The sequence below is a fragment of the Pelodiscus sinensis genome, chromosome 1, assembly GCF_049634645.1.
Source record: "Pelodiscus sinensis isolate JC-2024 chromosome 1, ASM4963464v1, whole genome shotgun sequence".
Taxonomy (NCBI): Eukaryota; Metazoa; Chordata; order Testudines; family Trionychidae; genus Pelodiscus; species Pelodiscus sinensis.
The window spans coordinates 62,186,519-62,210,043 of NC_134711.1; the positions used below are offsets into that span (position 1 = coordinate 62,186,519).

General features: G+C 42.3%; 1 protein-coding gene across 17 annotated transcripts in view; it reads right to left on the bottom strand.

The window, feature by feature from the left end:
* GRIP1 (glutamate receptor interacting protein 1) overlaps positions 1 to 23,525 on the bottom strand; it is a 511,591-nt gene that overhangs the window by 167,579 nt on the left and 320,487 nt on the right. The window lies entirely within an intron of this gene.

Consider the following 23,525-nt stretch of genomic DNA (forward strand, 5'->3'; position numbering starts at 1 on the left):
ATCATTTTGAGATTCTATAGGAAGACATTTCTTTTGATTTGGGACTCTGCTCACAAAAGACCCCTCTTGTGTTGTGGCCAGAGATCTGAGAGAGTGTCAGCCAGTCATTTTCAGATTCAGCCTGCCCAACACTTTCCTACCCAAAAAGATGACAGTGCACCAGTTAGCAGCGGGCTTGTTTTCATATACAGTGCTGCAGCTGTGCTGCTGGAATCCTCTAGCGAAGATGCTACTATGCCAACAGGAAAGCTGTTCCCATTAGCGTAGTTAATCCACTTGCCCAAGAAGCTGTAGCTATGTCAAAGGGAGAAGCCCTCCTGGCCACTGAATGTAGCCAGACAGACACCCCCTCCCCCTCCCCATCACATCCATCTTATTTGCCTCTCTGAGGTTCCTGAAGCATACAGGACAGAGAAGGAGCAATAAAATCAGCATAGTCTATGCTGGCTCATCTGATCCTGAGAAGCTGAAAAAAACAGATATGTGGAGAGAGAGCGATTAAGTCAGTAAGCTGGCCTTGAGGCTGCGAGAACTGCCCCCGGCTGGCACCCATGTTGATACGAACACACAGTCCCTGGGAGAGGAATCCCCCACTGAGAAAAGAATGCCCAGTACTTCCAATTTAGTTCTCTCTCTTACAAGTGTAAATTAAGTTCACAACTCCCTAGTAAGAACTGGTCTCACAAAAGGCAGACCAGCACTATTTGGCATCACAGATAAGAAAGAGAAATACGTGACCCAAAATGGGTATAAAAGATGGGTCCAGCACACACTCACTTTGAGTGTCATTCTACCCTCCACCTGCTGGTCGGGTTAGGTGTTTGGCCTCCCGAGGTTCTATGGGGACGCCCACCTCGTATTTTCGTCTTTCCTAGGAATTGAGGGACCGGCCCTGGCCTGACATGCTGGAGTCGAGAGGCACAGAAGGGGATAAAAATTGTACCTAGATGTGGTCCTCTGTCTTGAGTGTACACATAGAAAGAGTAAGCTGTTACTTGGTACCATTATTTCTATTTTTCTATCTTTATCTTCTTTGTAACCATTTTCAAGATCTATATTTTGCTAGTAGTTAAGAAATAGAGCAATAGCCATTGTAACCATATGATTTATAAGCTTCTTTAATAAACCTGTAACTGTTTAAGCTTTAACCTGACTCCTTCAGTTGCTGTAACAGAACCAAGCACAATTTAAAAGAACTTCAGCCGGTCTAAAGGGACAGATATAGGGAGCCCTGACCGTCGACTGACTAGCTGTGCTGCTGGAATCCTCTAGCGAAGATGCTACTATGCCAACAGGAAAGCTGTTTCCATTAGCGTAGTTAATCCACTTGCCCAAGAAGCTGTAGCTATGTCAAAGGGAGAAGCCCTCCTGGCCACTGAGGAGTGTCCACAGAGGGGTTAGATCAGTATAACTATGTTATTTAGGGGTGTGGATTTTACTGAGCAATGTAATTATACTGATATAGGGCTGTAGTGGAGACCTGGCCTAAGCGGGATTAAGAGTGATGCTGCTCTTTTGAGAGCCACTGGGATTGGTTGGCAGGGCAGATGGACCATCCATTAAAGACAGACCCAAGTGGAAATGAGTTGCTTTCTACTTCCCCACAACAGCCTTCTCAATGAAAAAAACCAAACAATTTACAGTGCCTTTATATAAAAAGCTGCCAGAGAAAGACTTCAATAGGAACTGTATGTGTCAATTAAGCACTAGTATTGATAGTGTTTACTTCACTTCCTCACTCAAAAGAAAAAATAAAAGGGAATTAGATCCTATTTTGTGGGTCCTTTAATCTTGTTCTCAAAAAACTCTTTATGCATTATCCAATACTTCTATTTGCATACTTTCTCTTTAATTTGGGAATGACCAATTAATTTTTAGCACGTGCGCACAACCATGCATAAATACAGATCAATGGATAAGGAATCAAAGACTATGTTATGTAGTGGGATCTTAAAATGCAACAAAAATTAGTAGATGAATAATATAAACATTTTTGGCAATCCATTTTTCTTTCTTACTGACCCTCTTGAGATTTTTTTCTCTCTTTACTGATTACTGTATTTATGACATGTAAAATCTCAGACAACACTAGAAAACTATATCAAAGAAGGTAAATCATTCATTTTTATTCAGCAAGGATAAGGATTTGGTCAGCATAATTTAAAACCAGGTCTCAGATAGACACTACAAAGAACAGTTCATTTTTTCAAACCACAGATCTTCTACAACAAATTCTTCTTACCGAGTCTACCTTACAAAGTGGAAAAACTTCTGCACACTGGCAACAAGGCAAAAGGCTGTTGTACAGCCATGCCCCTGGAAGGGAACTGAACGAATAATTAAAAACAATTATACCAGGTCTGCAAGATATCATTGCTTTTACTATAGTAAGATTAATTTAGATTGCCATAGAAGTATAGTCATAATAAGAAAGGTAACTTCTGCTATACTGCATAACAGCGATGGGGAACCTCAGGCCCAGGGGCCGGATTCAGCCCTCAGCTTGCCTGGATCTGGCCCCTGAGGCTCAGGCCCCCCCAAAATTGGGAAGCCTATGCTGGTACTCCAGCACCCCATTGCCTCTTTGGGGGTTGGAGTGCACAAAATCTACTAGGCTGGGCTCCCCTAGGCTCTGTTGCCGGCACACAGTGCCCGAGGGGGGCAACAGCTGGGTTCGTTGCCCGGTGTGCGCACTCTAATAAACACACCGGTGTGGAGAAGCAAAAAAAGTTTATTTGAACGTTCAAATAGGTGTGAGGAGACTAGACATCTCAAATCAAGCACACTAACGTAAGCAGTTTTCTTTCTTTATATACTCAGGTTGTTTCCTTGCAGGAGAATAGTGAACTGTAGCGAGGTTCTTACGCTGGGACATGTTTCTCTTCTTCTTCCTTTACAGAAACACATCTGAATTCTTCTTCTGTATTACTGACAGTAACTAAGCAACTTCAAGGTCTTGCTGTTCCTAGCTGTTAGGGAGCTAAAGAAAAGTTATGCTTGGGGGAGGGAAGGGGAGGAAAGGAGGGGGAAGAGGGCTTTTAAGGTGCTTGGGCTTAGATCAGGGGGGGCTTCATCAATCTTTGTGATCTTCTACTCTCCTGAGTTACCTAGGATCATGCTTAGTGACCCTAACAGCTCTGGTGTGTGAGGGGATTGTGTGTGTGGGGGGGTGTCTTTCTCCTTCCCAGTCAGGGGCTACAGTGAGGGTTTTTTTCCCCGCTTCTCACTTGTGTACAGCCCCCAACTGATTTTTCTCTGGGTCATTGGCCCCTGACCCAAAAAAGGCTCCCTACCCCTGCTATAGAACACAGCATAAAGCCAAAGACAGTAACAAACAGAATGTTGAGGGAAACAGGCTACTGAAATGGATTGAAGGTATATTGAAGGAAGGACCATCTATCATTCCACCTTAACCCCCCCCCCCCCCCCCCCAGATTTGGTATACAGCTAATATTATTGTACGGGGGTGGGAAAGAGGTACAGTCGTCTTACATTTTGAAAAAAAAAATTCTGGAGAGAGAAGTAAGTGCTTGTGAAAAGGTCTGGATGGATCTCTTTCATTCATAGAAGAGGCAACAGACAGCTACTAGCGGTACAATGTTCCCCATGCCATCTCAATCAAAGGCAGTTTAGACACCCCAATATTCAATCTTTATGGATGTAAGTGACTCCTCGAATAGTTGACTATCTGATAAGTTTTCAAGTCATTACTCGCCTTCCCTCCCCCCGGCCCCTTGCGGCCTCTGTATCAGTACTGGTTGGGCACTATGGCACTTTGCCACTGAGGAGCATTTATCTGCAGCCCTTTCAGATACACAACTACACATTTTGCCTCTTAATTCACTAGTTCTCACTCATTTCTAGTAGGGATGTTAAAATGTGTTTAGATAAGTAATTGTGTAACCCTGGAAATTTCATCAGTTACACAGTTTCAGGGGAGGGAGAGAGGTGGCTTCTTGGGAGCCAATGTGTGCAGGGAGCCAGGTTTTAAGCCTATTCCCGCCTCCCTCCCCGTGCTGCTGCCTCTGATAGAGAGGTAGCAGCGCAGGGGAGGGCTGCATGTAAACATATATATAGCTACACTTTCACATTCCTAATGTTTAGAGCACTAGAACTGCAGGTGTTCATCTTTACTGCATTGCTATGTAGATGCAGTTCTTGACCTGCATTGGTTGCATCAATGGATTTTTTTAAAAATTTCTTCTGCCTGAGAGAGTAGACAGTCTGAAGTAAACAGTTTTTTGTAAGTCAATGTGTTGTACCAAGGTGATTGCAGTGCCAGCAGTTTCCTTAACTCAAAGACTACAGGAAAAGCTTTTCATGTTAACTATCAGGCTTCAATTTCCCTAGATACTAAGACAGACTACTTGCATATTTCTTACAGCTGTTTTTACACAGTACTGAGCAAGTTACCAGGACATTTTCATTTACATCCTTTCTGATCATAATGCAAAACTCATCTTTGAGGAAAAGTCTTGCAGATTACTGACAAAGTAAATAAATATGCAGAATAGCCTTCATTCTTTTACCTGTCCTCTCTAAAATAGCAGCAAATAATATTTAGTAGTTACGTTTGCTACATTACATTTACACCTTCAAAGCCCAGCACACACACCTGCCAATTAATTAGCAGTTAAACTATCACCACCATTGAAATCTTTACAAACGATTTATTTTGCACAGAATTAGCATGCATCTCTGTATAATGCAGAGTGAAGAACACAATCTCTAGTTGCAAAGATTATATTGACTCTCACCACTGCTTATTATATAAGATAGCTGCAATGCCTCCACTGCTTATCATCCTAATTAATATTGTCTCATTGTTTCTGTATGTTCCTCAATTTATCAGCATCTATTTTTTGTCCCTTGTCTTATAATTGGAATAAGCTCTTTGGCGACAGAGACCATCACCTGGGTTTGTACATTAATCCTAGTGCAACATGGCCTTGATATATGACTGGGGTTCCTATGTGGTAATGCAATATAAATAATGATGTCTTACAATAAACATTTACACTACAATGCATATATAGGGAGCTTTTTTGTTTGTTGCTCCCCCATTTTAAAGTACCTGCTTCTGTACCTAGCAAAAAAAGAAGAACAACGTCTCACATAAGATCTTTGGATAGTTGTTATACTCAAGTTTGCTAGCTTCCTTTAAAAAAATTATTAATCAGTGACAAGACGCAGTGAGTTAGAGAGAGGAAAGTTGTAGGATAGCTCCTCCACTGTCAAATCCAGGCATTCAAAACATCCATCAGTGTACCTTGACTAACCTATTTCTGTGGCACAACAGAGCACTGTGAAAGTAACTGATAAGAGAACTTTGCCTGAACTGCGATATACCAATAAGGAATTATAAGACAAATCCCTATGTCAACACTTCATGAGTCCCTCTTCCAAAACTATTAACTAGCATGAGATAAATGCTTTGGCTGCTATTGCAACTTGTTTGGGTGATAAGTAGAGACACAATATACAGTAAGGCCCAAATCCTTGGCAGCCTCACGAAGTCTGAGAAATGGACTGAGTATTGCTCTGCCCTATAAGATATGAAGAGCATCTTCTTATCCCAAGTCACAGAGCAGCTATAGAGACACCCCTTTAGTTATCCCTCACTCGAAGGAGATGATGGAAAGGAACCTACATGCAATGATCCCTCAGTCTCATTCCTTGCCTCTCCTATAGCTCAACTGCACGCCATTCATACTTGACAGGACACCTCCCCACCTCTTTACTCCAGCACTGACTTGAACAGAGGGAACACACCTGTTTCAGAAGTCTCTGGTGCTAAAGACACAGGTGGAGGATTTGGCCCTAAATTGGTGTGTGAGGTGCGTTTAAAGCTTGCTTGTTATTGTACTTAACACTCTGGAGATAACAGCTAAAGAAAATTGTGGCAAGAGAGAACTTGGGTGGTATTTTTTGAGGGAAGGAGGGGGGGGAGAAATGAAGGGTTCTGACCGTCTAAAGATATTTTCCCATATACTTCCCTCTCTCCCACAAAGGCCCCATAGTGGGCTGAGTCACACTTCTGATTTAGGAGTCAGGATGTTAAAAAAAATGTAATGGGGTACATAAGAACATCCATACTGGGTCAGATCAAAGGTCCATCTAGTCCAGTATCCTGTCTGCCAACAATGGCCAATATCAGATGCCCCAAAGGAAGGGATCACAACATGTAAGCTTTATGTGATCCCTCCCGTCACCCACCTCCAGAGAAACAGAGGCTAGGGACACCATTCCTACTCATCCTGGCTAATAGCCATCGATGGACCTAACCTTCATGAATTTATCTAGCTCTTTTTTGAACCCTGTTAAAGTTCTAGCCTTCACCACATCCTCTGGCAAGGAGTTCCACAGGTTGACTGTACACTGAGTGAAGAAAAAACTTCCTTTTGTTTTAAACCTTCTGCCTATTAATTTCATTTGGTGACCGCTAGTTCTTTTATTGTGGGAATAAGTAAATAACTTTTCCTTATTCACTTTTTCCATACCAGTCATGATTTTATAGACCTCTATCATATCCCCTCTTAGTCTCCTCTTTTCTAAGCTGAAAAGTCCAAGCCTTTTTAATCTCTCTTCATATGGGACCTGTTCCAAACCCCTAATCATTTTTGTTGCCCTTTTCTGAACCTAACTGGTTCACGGGGTGATTGTGAGATCTCTGAGTATAGGACGCACTCCAGTCCAACCGAAGCAGTCCCTACCTGTGGCGGGGGGGGGGGAGGGGGGGGGAGGAGGAGAGGGGGAGCAGGCCCGCAGGAATAGGCTTGGTTGGAGCACACCCCTTCACACACTCATTCCTATTTAAGAGGTTAATGGGTTAAACAAAGTTAACTGATTAAAGGGGAGTTTACATTCCTAACTCCTTCCTAGGTAGTCATTTCTCATTTTGTATATGTGCAACTGATTGCTTGTTTGCATTTGTCCATGTTCAATTTCATCCTATTTATTTCAGGACATTTTTTTCCAGTTTGTCCAGATCATTTTTAATTTTAATCCTATGCTACAAAGCACTTGCAACCCCTCCCATCTTGGTATCATCCGGAAACTTCATAAGTGTACTCTGTGTTATCTGAATCAGGATCAAGATATTGAACAAAACCAGCCCCCAACTGATCCTTGCAATACCTCAACCAGTATTGCACAGCTTTCTCTAGGTTGCATTTCTCTAGTTTGTTTACAAGATGATCATACAAGACAGTATCAAAAGCTTTACTGAAGTCAGGATATACCACAGCTACCGCTTCAGCCCTTTTCACAAGGCTTGTTACCTTGTCAAAGATAGCTATGAGAATGGTTTGACATGATTTGTTCTTGACAAATCCATACGGTTACTTATCACCTTATTATCTTTTAGATGTTTGCAAATCGGTTTAATTATTTATTCCATTATCTTTTTGGGCACAGAAATTAAGCTGACTAGTCTGTAATTCCCTGGGTTGTCCTTATTTCTCTTTCTATAAATTGGCTCTATGTTTGCCCTTTTACAGTCTTCTGGAATCTCTTCCATCTTCCATAACTCTTTGGAAATCATTTCTAATGGCTCAAATATCTCCTTAGTAGTTCCCTAAGTATTCTAGTACAGTACAGAAATGCATATTATCCATATTGCATATTATGGCCTGTACATAAAGTATTGATCCTGGTATAATATTTTAGAGACAATATGACGAGGAGGAGGATGTGCCAAGTTATTAACAATTATTCTACAAGTGCTGAAACTGCAAGGTCTCCAAAAACTACTGACATTAATGAATACAAGACTCATATTTCTGTAATACCTAGAGTTGATATCTCAGTCACAAGATGGCAGCTATAGCACTCGTGAAACTCATAATGAAGAGCTTTATTCGTAACAGGAAAATAATCGTGTGGACACCACCGACTCAGAAACACAAAGACATTAACATAGATCTTACTTTATTCTACATGACACTGTCAAGTCAAGCGAATGCTAAGCTAACAGTCCTACTGTTTGTTATGCTCTGCAACCATCAGATCCAGAAGGGAATACAATTCCTTGGACGGATCCCAAACAGTATGTCTCAGACAGTAAATTCTACTTTGTATAATTAATATTAGCAAAGTGCTTTGAAGATTAAAAATGCTATTGAATACTAAATATAAAGTATAGTTTAGAGTGGATGAAAAACAGCTGTATCTAAGTGAGACTAGTTTGTGATGCCACAGCATCCTGAAATTTTCTAGGAATTACTGAGTATTTAGAAAATCCATCCAGGTTCTTGATGTCCCACTTAGCATCAACATTTTCAGCACAGTATCAATGGCTATTAATAATGCCACTGAGAAAAATGTTTAGGAGAAGGTTGTTCTTGGAAAGAAGAACATTTTGGATGATTTACTTTTAAATAATGCAAGAACCCAGATTTGAATAACATAGATTGATCAGGGCTGCCAATCTGTATTTGAGAGGTTGATGGCTGACAACAGCAGAAAATAGAGGCTATAATGAACACTGTATTTACAGGTTTCAAAGAATGCCACAATGTCAGCAATCTACTACACACATATTACTCATTTTCAGACTTGTCATGGAAAAGTGATCTGCCATTTCATATCCAGAAGGTTAAAAATTTCACAAGCACCTAACTCCCATTTTTCAAAACTGACTCAAGCACTTAGGAGACTAAGTCTCATATACACTATGAAGTTTTGCTGATAAAACTGTCCACACCCAAAAGTCAACAAAAATGGGGACGAACGGCTGGCGGGAAGCAGGGCTGGCCGGGAGGAGGTTAGGGGGAGATTAGGGGAAGGAATCAGACAGCAGGGCTGGCTGGGAGTGGATATGGGGGAGTGGAGCTGGTCAGGGGAGATCGAGGGTGGGTGGGGAGGGAACCGGCCAGCGGGAAGCAGAGCTGGCCGGGAGTGGATATGGGGGAGCGGGGCTGGCCAGGAGAGATCGGGGGGGGGGGGGGGGGGAGAACAGGTCAGTGAGAAGCAGGGCTGGCCAGGAAGGGGAGCGGCCGGCAGGGAGTGGGGCTGACCCGAGCGCACACAGATCCTGGGGCGCTGCCTGTCCCGTGCATGGGTGAGTCTGGCCCTGGGGATTCCATCCTGCCCTGGCTCCGTTCCCACCCCCCTCCTCTATACTGTGTAGTTGCGTTCTGCCTGGCAGGTAGACATGGTCACACAGTGTGGGAGTGTCTACCAGCCAGGCAGACAGTACGCAACTACGTACTAACACTCATGATAATAATAAAACTTAATTAGAAAATACCGGACATTTATATGTCCAGTATTTTCTCAATTTGTTTCCTGGACAGAAAGCTCAAATACTGGACTGTCTGATTCAAAACTGGACACCTGACAACCCTAATCATGAACAGACTGTTCACCTCCAACTATCACAAATATGTGTAATCATTGTTATTCATTTTGTAAGTGTTCTCCTGATATTCACCCTCACCCTCTAGAACTCACCATTAGGAAAATCTAAGGTCTTCTATTTTGTACTCATTTGGAAGTTTTGGAATGTGTGAGGATAATGGGAGAAACAAGAAGAAGAGGGTGTTAAAAATACGGAATATATTATAATAATATTGAATACATTAGCTTTTCTCCTACACTTAGTTGACTGTCACATACTATTTATGTAGATATCATTCTCAAAGAGAACTAGCATACAGCAAATAATCATTAGCTCTCTAAGACATACAAAAGGTGAAAAGAGAGTTGAATACATCTTACCTGTGTTCTCTGAATTCTGAATTGTCCGGTTCATTATAATTAGGTGGTTCTATACTAATCTTAAGCTAATGGAAGCAGCAGCACTTTGTAATTATGTATCTTAAACTTGCTACTGATATCTAAAATACCCATACATTTTACTGTCTAAAAATAAGCTAAAGATGTATCACTTTAAAAACTTAAGATGCCGAAAATTAAGCTCCAAAACCAATGTTTAGGCATCTGAATAGAAATGGTCTGATTCTCAAAAGGTGCTGAGCTCTCATACAATCCTTTCATTATGGAAAAAATTGCCTCAGGAACTGCTGGCATACAGTGAAACTCTCCTTCAATGAATTCTCTAATAAAGAAGAAATCCTATTACTGTAACACATTTTTAAATCTACCAAGCAGAGATAACCTCAAATCCTATAAATATTTTATATGTTTGTAAGTGTTTGCTAGAGGATTAAACCCAATGCCATAAAATAGAATAAATTATTGAACCATTAAATAATCTAAACCTCATTTTAGGTTGTGAAGTGGGGTACTACTACAGTGTCTTGAGCTGCCATGTTTATTGTCTCTGAAAATTATATACAGTGCAAAACACAAGAATGAAGCAAATGAAGTTTTCTCCTAGAAATGGAAGAATTAACAGTATTTAGGGATTTAAGTGACTTGTTACATCACTATGTCCACCTCTTTATCAATGCATGATTGGGCTGTATTGTACATTTTATACTGCTGTGGTCAGTATAGTCCCAAATGATGGAGCCTTGACCAACTATTTTTTAGATAAAAATTCCTCAGTGAAATAGCTCACACTGATTGATGTGATGTTAGACTGATATTCAATGTAAATTTTCCTTTTCTGAACTTCATCCCATTATTGCTAGTGAGAGTCCTAACTGTAGGAGGATAGTCCAAGCACTAGACATTTCTGCTTCTCTCATCTATGCATTTTGGCTGCAGAGATGGTTTAGTTTTGCAAAACATATGCACAGAGAACAGCAGTGTTGCATTATTTTGATTAAGCATAACCACCTGTGTGCATCAGCTTTTTAAGCACAACTTAAAACTATATTCTGTGTGATAACTAAGATTTTTATACAGTAACTAAAACCCACACAGAAAAATTGGGCATTAGTGGCTGACAATCCCCAAAACATAAGCATTTGTGAAACTGTTCCTAGATTTTTTTCCTCAAAAGCTGGCAGGTTTGTAAACTCTGAACTATAGAGTCAATACTGTGACACCATAATAACCCCTAATATATGAGAGAGAACACCAGTCCTCTCCTTTGACCCTTTTCATCCCTCTCTGGCATTTACCTTTGCTACCCTCCAGTTTTATTTTCTTTCATGAATAACTTTAATATGGTTTTTGGTCTCCTCTTGCTTTATCTACTCCCTCTCTCTACAGATGCATCTCACATCCCCTCCAACTGGGTTTTTATTGACCTATTGAGACTGAGCAGCAGTAGTCTTTGTTCATGACTTCTTGGGGTGTGGGTGGATAACAGGCTTATAGAGTAGTAACATTTCATCCTGATAAGGACTTTTTTGTGATTGTGTTGTTTGATATAATCTTACTTTCTTGTAATCTATTATTACAGCTACCCTCCTGCAGTTACAATGTGATAGTTGAATGTTTCCTAGACACTTGAGCTGTATAGATACTGAAGAATACCTCCATTGTACTGGTAGATACAATGGTTTCACATATTCTGATCGCCTCTGTTTCTTTGGATATCTTCTAGAGCTTTTCCTGCAGGTCAACTGCCCAGAATTTAAAAAGTGGAAGTGGTGATTGAAACGGCCACAAGGCTATTTCAAATCCTCATGGATTTTCTCTAAAATGGATATGGATAATCATCTTTTCAGCTGTACTTGCCAGAGAACTAGCGAAACCCGGTTTCCCTGTGTGCACAACAAAGCAGAACAAGCATCTTCACTTCTGCTACTGTCATTACATCTGGCAGAGATCTGGTGTGAGGCAGTCAAAGGTTACCTTTTATATTGCATGCCAAGAACAAACAGAAGCCAGTTTTGAAAATTAATTAATTAAATTATATACGATGAGAGAATGATTGTTACACTGGAATTAAATATAAAAGCAACTATTAAGAAAAAAATTCTATCCACTCTCTATTATTGTTCATTTAAACTATGTATGTGTGTGTGTGTCTGAATAGCAAAAATCTCACACGCAGGCTTGCTTACTCTTACTATAGCCTGAAGCAAGTCAAAAACACAAGGTCATAGTCCTACTTTCCTAAGACACTGAAGTAAGAGATTAGGTATTTCCTTCCACCTCCAGTACAGAACTAATCATACCTGAAGTAAATCATATGCTGTGCAATCTGATAGAGTTTTCATTGCTTGTCTTGGGAGACTATTCTACAGGGAATAGCAAGTACTTCCTTTAATCAGCCTACATTTTCTTCTCTTTAAAATGCCATCCTTTATTACTCCCAGCCATATCCCCTGCCTCTGAAACCCTAAAAACAAAGCTATTTCTGCTTATTCCTCCAACAAACACGTAGGTCAGTAGGCTGAAGGCCACAGGCTGCCCATCAGAATCTTAAATGTGGCCCAAGAAAGGTTTTGTTTACCACTGCTCACACGCAGGATTTCCAGATTCCATTAGTTGCTGTCAGGGTTGTTTTTTTCCCTACCAGTATTACTACAGCGAGGGCATGTGAAGTGAGATGTGTGCTGACCGCACATAACATTGCCTAGGAGAACCATGCACTCCATCTGAATCCAAAGTGCTGTTACAGATCAATCAGCACCCTCCACAAATTCTAGGTACATGAGCACTGTTCGCAAAATACCCTATTCCACGAGGCCATCCTGATTACTACAATCTTGCAGCCCACTGAGATGCAGGAGCCACTCATGGGTTGCTGATGTCGATGACTACCATGTCGGGCCCTAATCCTGCCAGAGTCTCTCATGCATACTGAGGGCCTATTAGTGAAGGACTTACACAAAACTGAGTCTTTGTCACTGAGTACAATTTTTGTACTGGCGAGGAGTGTGACTTACTTATTTACCAAAATAATTATGCCAGTAAAACTCCAAGGGAGAATGTAATTATACTGATATAATGTGCCTTTATACCAGCATCGTTCATTTCCCTTCCTCTCAGGTAATAAGCTATGCTGGTATAAACACATATAATGGGATTAGTTAGAACAGTACAATATTCTCAAAATGTTCTGACCCTTCAAGTGGACTCTCTCAGAGTGCACCTCTGTCCAAGTTTTAGGACTCAATAAATGGAGGGCTATCAGAAGTGTTTGTTCTTTTTCCTGTCTACCTGCAATCTAACTCATGGCTGAAATGATGCTTTGTACTACTATGAAAATATTATAAGACAGACAGACATATGGACACATACTCATAAAACAGTCTAGAGAACTCTCATGTCCTTCAAAAATGTACAAGTAATCTTTCCCCACGTATCAATCTCCAGCTCCTTAATAAGTATCATAATATCAATATAATGGTCTATAAAATCATGACTGGCGTGGAAAAAGTAAATAAGGAAAAGTTATGTACTTGTTCCCATAATATAAGAACTAGGAGTCACCAAATGAAATTAATAGGCAGCAGAATTAAAACAAACAAAAGGAAGGTTTTCTTCACACAGTGCACAGTCAACCTGTGGCACTGCTTGCCAAAGTATGTTGTAAAGACTTGGACTTTAACAGGGTTCAAAAAAGAGCTAAATAAATGTATGGAGGTTAGGTCCATCAATGGCTATTAGCCAGGATGGGTAGGAATGGTGTCCCTAACCTCTGTTTGTCTGGAAATGGATGACAGGAAAGGAAACACGTGATGATTACCTATTATGTCTACTCCCTCTGGGGCATCTGGCATCGGCCACTGTCGGCAGACAGGATTCCGGGCTAGATGAACCTTTGATCTGACCCAGTATGGCCATTCTTATGTTCTAATATTGTTTCTCCTCTTGTAATTCATTGCAATATGGCACTGAAGTTTTCAGAACTATACACATAGACTCTATATTTCATTGCTTCATAATATTAAAATACAATTTGTTTGCTTTCTCAAATTCAACTTTTTCAAGGCACTGAGGTTATTATTATTATTTTACTTATTGTATATTGGTACCACATTGTGTAAATTTACAGCTTTCAGCAATAATGTTTAGTGATAGGGTTATTTAAAAGGAAATGTACATATATAATATAAAACATGCACTAAAAAAATAAAACTAAACTGACACATTATCAGCCAGAGGCCTCGCCAACCCACAAAAAAATTCAGCCCTTTGGGTAAAAGTTTGAGTAAACAGACTAGAATTCCAGTATGTTCTTAAAGCCAAACACTCATGCTTTGTCAGACAAACAAGGGGAAGTGAATGCCAGAGTTGATAGAATTCCACTAAAAACAGCCTGTCTCCAGATTTCTGTATTTAAGGATTTGTCAATGAGTGACTCTAGCTGGGATGGAGCACAGGGAGATTACTACTTTATAAAGACACAGTATACAAGACCCAAACCATACATGGCTTTACCAAGTCCTATATCCAAATTAAACAGGAATCAAGTACAGTTTATGACACACAATTGTAGTATGCTCCTGAAAAACACCATCAGCCATCAATCAGCCTGTCTTTCTCCACCTCTGTTTGAACTCGGGACTACCCCATGTGGATAAAAATAAGAACCCGAGGAACCGTGTTTTTCTACTTGCTTAAGTGCATCCCCACACACAGGAATGTCCACAGTAGTTTTTCTGTCAGATCAAATCAGTCCTCTTGTAGTTCCTGAGACTCAGAGCAGGATTTTATGTCCAATAGTAACACTGACAAAGAACAGTATGTTTAATTCAGCTTATGGACTTATAGCATGCAGATATTTGGCAGCTGTAACCCATTTCCATATTTGTATTTCTATTCCCAACATCCCTGGTCTAAAAGCAATTAATTTATGCCTATGGTCCAAAGTCAAGAAGCACCACAGAGTATAGTGCAGTAGTCAGCCTGCCTAGTGGATGGTAGGGTTACATTTTTAAATGGTAATCATATTAATCTAAATGTAGCTTCTGAATGTCAAACAGCTGTGTAGCTATTTTCCTAACAATTCATGTGCTAAATTCTACAGGATTTTGCTAAAGACCATCTTTAACTTGACAGCCTGAATTTAGTAAGATAAAGCATACACATGAACATACAAGCTACTTCGGTCACAAAAAAAGATCAAATAGCTTTTTCTACCACTAGGAACAGAATGGCTAAAACACTGGGGCATATAAAAACTCTTTTATAAAATGGGGAACCGTTGACATTCCTCAGCATGGAGAGCTGACCTGGCTGCTCAGGATGCTGCTCCCGTTAGCTGAGGAGGCTGTGAAAGAACTCAGAGGGAACCACAGAATCATTAATGTGAAAGCAGGCAGGCAGAGCTGGCTGTTGCTGTGGATAGGGTTGCCAGGTGCCCGGTTTTGAACTTGACAGTCCGGTATTGAACTGGACAGTCCAGTATTTGAGGGTTCTATCCGGGAAACAAATTGAGAAAATACCAGACATATAAAATGTCCGGTATTTTCTAATTAGGTAAGTTTATTATTATTAGGTGTGTCAGTATGTACTTGCGAACTGCCTGGCTTGGTAGACATGCTCACGCTGCGTGAGTGTGTCTTCCAGCCAGGCAATATGCAACTACGCGAGGGGGACGGGAGGAGGAGGACCGGGGTGGGAGGGAATCCCCGGGGCCAGACTCGCTTATGCTTTGCCGGGACCATGAGCGGGATGGGCAGCACCCCGGGGACCTGCGTGCACTCGGGTCAGTCCCACTCCCCACTGGCCAATTCTCTCCCCCCACTCCTCCTCCCAGCCAGCCCTGCTCCCCTGACCCCGTCCCAGCCAGCCCTACTTCCTGCCGGACAGTCCCCCTCACCCTTCCCCCGACCTCCTCTGGCCAGTCCTGCTCCCCCAGACCAATCCTGCTTCCCGCCAGCAGGTTCTCTTCCCCCCGACTCCGATCTCCCCTGGCCAGCTCTGCTCCCCGCAAGCCCTCTTCCAGCCAGCCCAGCTTCCTGCCCGCCAATCTCCCCCCCCCCCGATCTCCCTCAGCTAGCCCCACTGCCCCTGACCCACCCCATCCCCACCAGCCCTGCCAGTATTTTTTTGAAGCCACCTGGTAACCCTAGCTGTGTGTGTGTGTATGGGGGGGAACTGCTGTGCTGTGCTGTGCAGAGTTAGGGTTGATGGCAGAGGTCCCCCTTCTCCAGGATTGGTTGCTCAGGCTGTTGTCTGAACTTTAAAAAAAAAAAAAAAAAAAAAAAAAAGAAGAAGAGCACGCTGACATACACACTTCCCCAACACACACAGATCTCTGTCTCCCCTCCCCCCTTTCCCACAGTCCATTTCACATACTCTGTACCCTGCCTCCCCTACATTTCACTTGAGAAGCAGCCTGCAAGCTAGTATGATGCCCATGGAATGACGCAATTGAGAAACCTGCCTTATTTGATGCTGTACCTGTCTATGAGGCATTGCAGATCCTTCCCAGTGCTCCCTGCATCCAGTTGTACAGTGGGGTAGCTACCCACAGTGCACTGCTCTGTGTGGATGCACTCTGCTGTTACAAGGAGCATAGTCTGGAAATGCAACAGTGGTTTAATTAAAGTGTCAACCAAAATAATGCCAACACTTTGTCAGGTAGACATAGCCTGAACAGACTCTGAAGTACATGTTGTACCTCCAAAACCTGGTACTCTCTGGTCTGGCAACAGCCATAGTCCAGCAGGACCCCGGATGCTCCTGGGGCAGAGAGCTCGGGAGCCTATGGGCAGGAGGGCCAGCAGGCTAGGGCAACAAGGTTGGCAGCCTGGCTGGGGGCAGCGTGAGACCGGGGCCAGACACCTGCAGTAGCCTTCAGCAGCTCGCAGCAGCGTGGGCCCATGCAGAAGTCCCCCAAGCAGCACGGGTCAGCGTGGGGCTAAAGCTGCAGAGCTAGCACCGCATGTCAGCCATGGGAGCTCGGGACTGAGGTCGGAATCAGAATCCTCCGGCAGCTCCTTGGAGGAGGTTGCCAGAGCCCTGCAGTAGTTCCCTGGAGTGTGGGCCTGGGGCACTGCGACAGTCCCCAGGAGTGTGCGGATGGAGTCAAGCCCCATGGCAGCATAGGTCCAGATCTCCCAGAGCAGCCCGTTGGCATGCAGGGCTGGAGCCAGAGCCCCGCAGCAGGAGTCAGAGCCCAGGAGCCTCTGCTACCAGGGGAGCTGGCAGCAGCTGGGCAAGCAGCCCAGCCAGGTTGGGTGGGAGGGGGAAGCGAGGCAGGATGCCTGCTGGGGCAGCCTTGGGAGCCGGAGGCAGGAGACCTCCCCTGGTCTGGCATATTCTCTTGTCCGATGGTGCCGGACCAAGGAGGTCCAACCTGTACTGACAGCTAAAAAGTGATAGGGAGGCTGTCTGCTTGCTTCTCTACTAGCTTGCATTCACAGCTACTAGGTATAAAGTTCCACCTCCCTTGCCTGTTAGATGCAATTACATACTTCCATGGTTAATTGAAAAAGTTGCCTGAAGTTTAGTGGAGAACAGACAGAAAGCCTGAAGCAACTTGGGCTATCAGGCACACTATCTGTTCTTTTTTCTCCTTTACCTCTCATCTTTTCTCTTGCACCACAGTCTTAATGACAAGAAACATTACAACTGGAGGTTCTGACTGGCTGAGTGTTACAACATATTGCACAAAAGGCGACTACCTTGAAATGGGATCTCTCGGAGATGGATGCCTGCAGGAGTGCCTGCACACTGTCAGCTATGCCTGTGCAAGTCTCATCTTCATTAAAAACCCCTTAGAAAGCTTGGGCTACCAGGGCCATGCATACACATAGCTCCTGTAGGGTACTGACTGTTCAAGTGTACATAATATTATATAGCCCTGCCCAACTCCTCAGTTTCTTTCACTACTTCAGAGCCCACAATATGCACACCAAATACATGGGGATGGAGGTTGGCTGGGCAGGCAATCATCTCAGAGTACTCCAGTTACAGGGCAGTAACCCATTTTCCTTCTTTGAGGGCTGCCTACACAAATCCACACTTGCAAATCTGTTAAGAAGCTGTGTAGTGATAGAAATCTGTTAAGAAGCTGTGAGTCTGAGGGAGCCTTCACTAAAGACTAACAGTACTACACCAGCTTCAGAGGGGTAGCCAAGAATAGCTGCTAGACCATTTGTTATTATTACACCAGCAACTGAACATCAGCTACTAAAGCTAAAGCTAGGCTGTAATGTACCTATGCATGAAATGGATAAGGAATGTTACATAACGTACAATTACTGAAGAGCAAATCCTAGCTCTTCTTCAGGTTTTCCTTCATGAAGCTTACATACTTAGGTACCATGAGCAGCTATGGACTCTGCAAAACATAGACACAATCATTTTTTCCTGAGCATATGATGCCTGCCAGAATCAGGATTTGTCCCAAATCTGTTCACAGCCACTAAGATTATGTATCACACGTTGTCCTATAAACAGTGCCTCTCAATGATCCTCACTAGTTGAGTATATGGTGTATCTCTGAATTGTTAAATCAGTAGCTTATGCAGGAGCTGGAATTTATAGGTCACAGTTAGTATTCTATTTAGTTTTTATGGCTTCCCCCTTCCTTTGACCCCCTACTACCAGTATGATTATTTAGATTATTAGATCATAGAAGTAAGAAGTTAGCAGAGAGAAGCAATTCAGACATAACATTACTGCAGTTCCATTTTCATAGATTTGTGACAGATAGGAATTTTAAGAATTACAGATGTTAATCAGAAAAATCACACATACTAACCAGGAATATGGCTCGGAAGCAGATGAGAAGATATTATTCTCCTTCAGAACTCTATATTGTAAAATTGTGCAATATGTGCACCAAATGCAAAGATACCCAGTAACAACTGAGGCTAAGTTCTGGCTGTGTCCCATGGGTCCTGCACTTTTTAGGTGGTTATTATATGCCTCTGTCCCTCTACACTGCCTCATGTCTTTCTAGAGGTCAGGGTTAAGACTTACTGAGCCATTTTCACCACTGTCCAAGTCCATGATGAAGAGGAAGAGATCCCTCTGTAATTCCTGTGCCTCCTTTTCCCAGAATTAGGTCTTTCTGTGGTGCGGGGATGCTGGGGGGAACCCAGGCCCACCCACTACTCTGGGTTCCAGCCCAGAGACCCTAGGCGGCAGCAACTGCTCCAGTTTTTCCCTCAAGCCCCAAGACAGCAGCCTTCTTCCTAGGCCACTTCCCCAAATGCTCCCCTAGTACCTTTCTTCTGATACCTGAATGAATCTTTCCCATTTCAGCTTCTCCACTAAACCCCCTTCCTCCTCTCAGTCCATCCCTCTTCTCCTTCCCCCTTCCTTACCTGGGGAAAACCTTTTATAGCAGCTCCCCTGGCTTTAATTGGGTGAAGGTGTCTGATTAGCCTGCTCCTTCAGGCAGCAATTAACTAGCCTCAGGTGTCTGCCTGCCCTAATTACAGGACAGCAGACTCTGGGGCTATGTCTAGACTGGCATGATTTTCTGGAAATGTTTTTAACAGAAAAGTTTTCCATTAAAAGCATTTTCGGAACAGAGCATCTAGATTGGCACGGACACTTTTCCTCAAAAGCATTTTTTCCGGAAAAGCGTCCGTGCCAATCTAGACACGCTTTTCCGCAAAAAAGCCCCGATCACGAAAATGGCGATCGGGGCTTTTTTGCGGAAAACAAATCTGGGCTGACTACACTGGCCCTTTTGCACAAAAGTTTTGCACAAAAGGACTTTTGTCCGAACGGGAGCAGCATAGTATTTCCGCAAGAACACTGACAATCTTACATGAGATCGTCAGTGCTTTTGCAGAAATTCAAGCGGCCAGTGTACAGCTGGCAAGTTTTTCTGAAAAAGCGGCTGATTTTGTGGAAAAACTCGCCAGTCTAGACACAGCCTGGGAGTTTATTCAGGGGATGGAAAACTGTTTATCAAGTGCCCTGTATATCTGCCCTCCATTAGAGTGCAACAGCCAGCTAGTCTGGGTCTGTTACATAACATTGTGAAGTAACAGCTAGTCTCTAACGTTCCCTTTCTAGGTAAGGTCATTGGAAGAAAGGTGGTCAGCCAATTTTAGCAACATCTGAAATCCTATAGATTTTGGATCTTCTAGCATACTTCAGACTGGGTTGTGGAATGGAATAGAATTAATCACAGTGGTCAATGATCTCCATGTTACTGACACAGACCAGATGGCTATGCTGATATTGCTAGATATGTCAGTGGCCTTTGGCACAGGCAGTGATGAGACACTATTTACTTGGCTCCAGGACCTGGCAGAAAAATCTGACATGGATTTAAAATGGCTCAGCACTTTCCTTTCATAAAGACTACAGGGGGTTGTGGTTGGCAGTCAATTGCCTGACCCTCTCAGGAATCACCCAGTTGTAAAGTCCCACTGTTGTGTTTTTGGATTTGTTCTCATTTCTGATCAAATACTATAATTTACAGAAACACTGCATGGAGTTAGAGAGTCCAGTGTTAGCCACATGTGATGATGTGTAGCTCCGTGTCTCCTACTTCTGACATTTCTGATAGACCCTCCCTCAAGTAATACAGAGAAATGATCCTGGCTAACAGAGGGAAGCATTGTCGAACAGCCAAATACAGCCTCTAGTCCCCACTGCATTTCCACAGCTATTGTCAATGTGGCTTGCAATATTTGAAACCACTTTGGATCCCTTGCAGGTCCTAGATAGTGAGATAGGTCCAGTGATCAAAACCATAAGCCATCACCTATGACTGACCCAAAGAAAGTAACCCATTCCTCTTGGCGACAGAGAGCCAAACATTTGCCACCTCAGGACTGAACCTAATGCAAGCTTGTCTACAGAGAGTTCTCCCACATCCAGGGAAGACAGATAATTCTTCGTGGGGATTCAATACTCAAAAGAATCAAAAGAACATTCTGCATGGCAGAAGGGCTGTGTGCTATCTTCTCAGGAACTAAGGCAAAAGATATCACTTTATAACTGGATAGGCTTCTGAAACTGATGGGCAAGGATCCACTGGTCATTATTCATATTAGCACTAATGGCACAGCATTGCAGGATCTCTCACAGATACTAAATGACTTTAGAAGTGTGCTGAAGCATGTCCAAGCGACCTGCTCTGCGATCTTTCCTGTGAGCAAAGAAAGAAGATTGTGGAAGTGAGTCCCTGGCAAGGTAAGTGGTTTAGGGTGGAGGATTTTGGTTTTGTGGAACGTTGGTCCATCTTGTATGGGGAGTAGTTTAGACACTTCTGCCTCAGCAGAAGGGGAACAATCTCCTTGGAAACAGGCTGGCTAGATGAGTCAGGAGGGCACTACACTAACAACAAGAGTGGAGGTTAAAAGAAGGGAAAATATGAACACAGCATAAAAATCAAGATATTGAGAATAAAAGAACCAAAGGATATTAAAGCAATTCTTTAATTGCCTACACAGGAATGGTAAGAGCATCAGTAACAAAGAAAAGGAATTGGAATTGCTCAGCTGTGAGCATTAATTTGATCTAGTTGGTATTACTGAAACCAGGTGGGAAGATTTGCCCAACTTGAATATTAACATGAATGGTTATAACTTATTTAAAAAGAAACAAGTGGGCAAAAAGGGGAGGAGGCAAAGCACCCTCAAAAATGGCATTACCAGTTCCTGTGTCACTGGCATCTTGGAAGAAAATTATCTTGAATGCTTGTGGATCAATATCCTACCAAAATGCAGCATCACTTGGTATCTGCTGCAGACCACCAAATCGCAGTTAGGAAAAGAATAATTGGCACCTTGCACACCCATCCATAATGTGTAGGGAAAAAAACCTGTGTCATTGTGGGAGACTTCTATTTGAGTAACAAATGCTAAACATGTCCTGCTGCCAGTGACTGGAATTGCTAAACCATTATAGGTGACAATTTTCTAACTGAAAGAGTTAGAAACAGAGAGGAATTCTTTTTTAGCCTTTGTCTTAACAGATAAAGAGGAACTGATTACAGAACTAAAAATTAATGGTAACTTAGATATGAGTGATCATGACTTGATCACACTTTCAGTGCGTAAACTGAATAAAGTCCAAACCAGAATTATATATACCTGATGCTTTAAAAAGACCAGTTTCCCAAGGATGAAAATAAGTAAGAGCCAAATGATCTGGGAGGAAAACTTTAATCAGTAAAAAAGTGAATGATCACTGGGAACTGTTTAAGAACACCATTAGATGCTGCAAAAGCCACAATCCCAGACTAGAGGAAGATGACCATACTGGTTAAAAAAAATCAACCTGGTTTAGAGAGGAAGTGAAGATATCTATAGAATTTTTTAAAAATATATAACAAATGACAGAAAAAGGAAGTTAATAGCAATGAATATAAATAAGAAGCTGGGAATTGATCAGGGGAGCAAAGGGATGAAAAAAGAAAAGCTAGAGTCAGCAGTCAAGGACAGTAAGAAGGAGTTTTTTAAATACAGTAGGAACAAAATGAATCCTTACAATGGATTTGGTCCATTACTAGCCTTAAATTGCAGAATTATCAATAATAATGTAGAAAAGACAGAAGTATTCAATAAATATTTCTGTTCTTTATTTGGGTAAAAAAATGTGGCATAGCTGTATCTTATAGCACCTTTTCATTCCATTAGCATCTCTGAGAGAAATTTAATAGCAGCCATAAAATTGGACATTTTTAAATCAGCAAGTCCAGATAACTTGCTTCCAAGAATTTTAAAGGACAAGGCTGAGGAGCTCGCTGGGCCATCAATATTGATTTTCAAAAAAGTCTTAGTGCATTGGGGAAATTCCAGAAGACTTGAAGAAACTATGTTGTGCCAGCTTTTTAAAAGGGTAAACAAAGTGAGTTGGGTAATTATGAACCTGACAGTTTGAAATGGATCCCAGACAAGATAACAGAATAACTGATGTGGGACTCAATTAATAAAGAATTGAAGAAGAATATAATTAATGGAAATCAACATGAATTTATGTAAAACAGATCCTGTCAAATTAACATTTGTAAGTGTGTCTGATAAAGATAATAGCGTAGATGTACTAGACCTGGACCTCTGTAAGGTGTTTGATTTGGAACCACCCAATATTTTGATTAAAAAACTAGAGCCATATAAAATCAACTTGACACACATTAAATGGATTAAAAGCTGGCTAACTGATAGATCTCAAAATGTAACTATGAAGGGGAAATCATTATCAAGTGAATGTGTTTCTAGTGGGGAGCCACAGGGACCAGTTTTGGTCCTACATTATTTATCTGTCTTGACATAGTGGCTATCAGGCGAAACCTGAGTGGCACTGGGACCCACTGTACCTGGTCACGATAGCTGCAATAGGGAGCTGGACACAGCCCTGCAGGACAGAAGCCACCACTGAAGGGTAAGCGTGGGGCAGGCTTGCTGTTCAGCTGCAACCATCCCTGACACAAGCTAACTGGAGCTGCAAGACTAGAGCAGGGAGAACAAGAGGTAAGAGGAGCCAAGCAGGAGGGGAGCAGGATGCTTTCCTCATCTTGACATTGGAGAAAACTGGAATTGTGCCCTCTCCGCTGTTGGTAGAGGGATTTCTGGTTTTGGTGTCTGTTTCAGTTAGGGTTGCCAGAAGTAAAAAGATCTTTGAGAATCCAAGACTCTCTAGAACTGACACAACTTGGAGGGCTGCTTTGTGTTTTCTTCCATTTAGAGGTATCTGTCTTCCACTCCCATTTAAAGGCATGGGGACCTCAAATTCTAAGAGTGAAGGAGGAACCCTGTTAAGAGTTTTCCACCCACAAGAGGGGGCAGGAC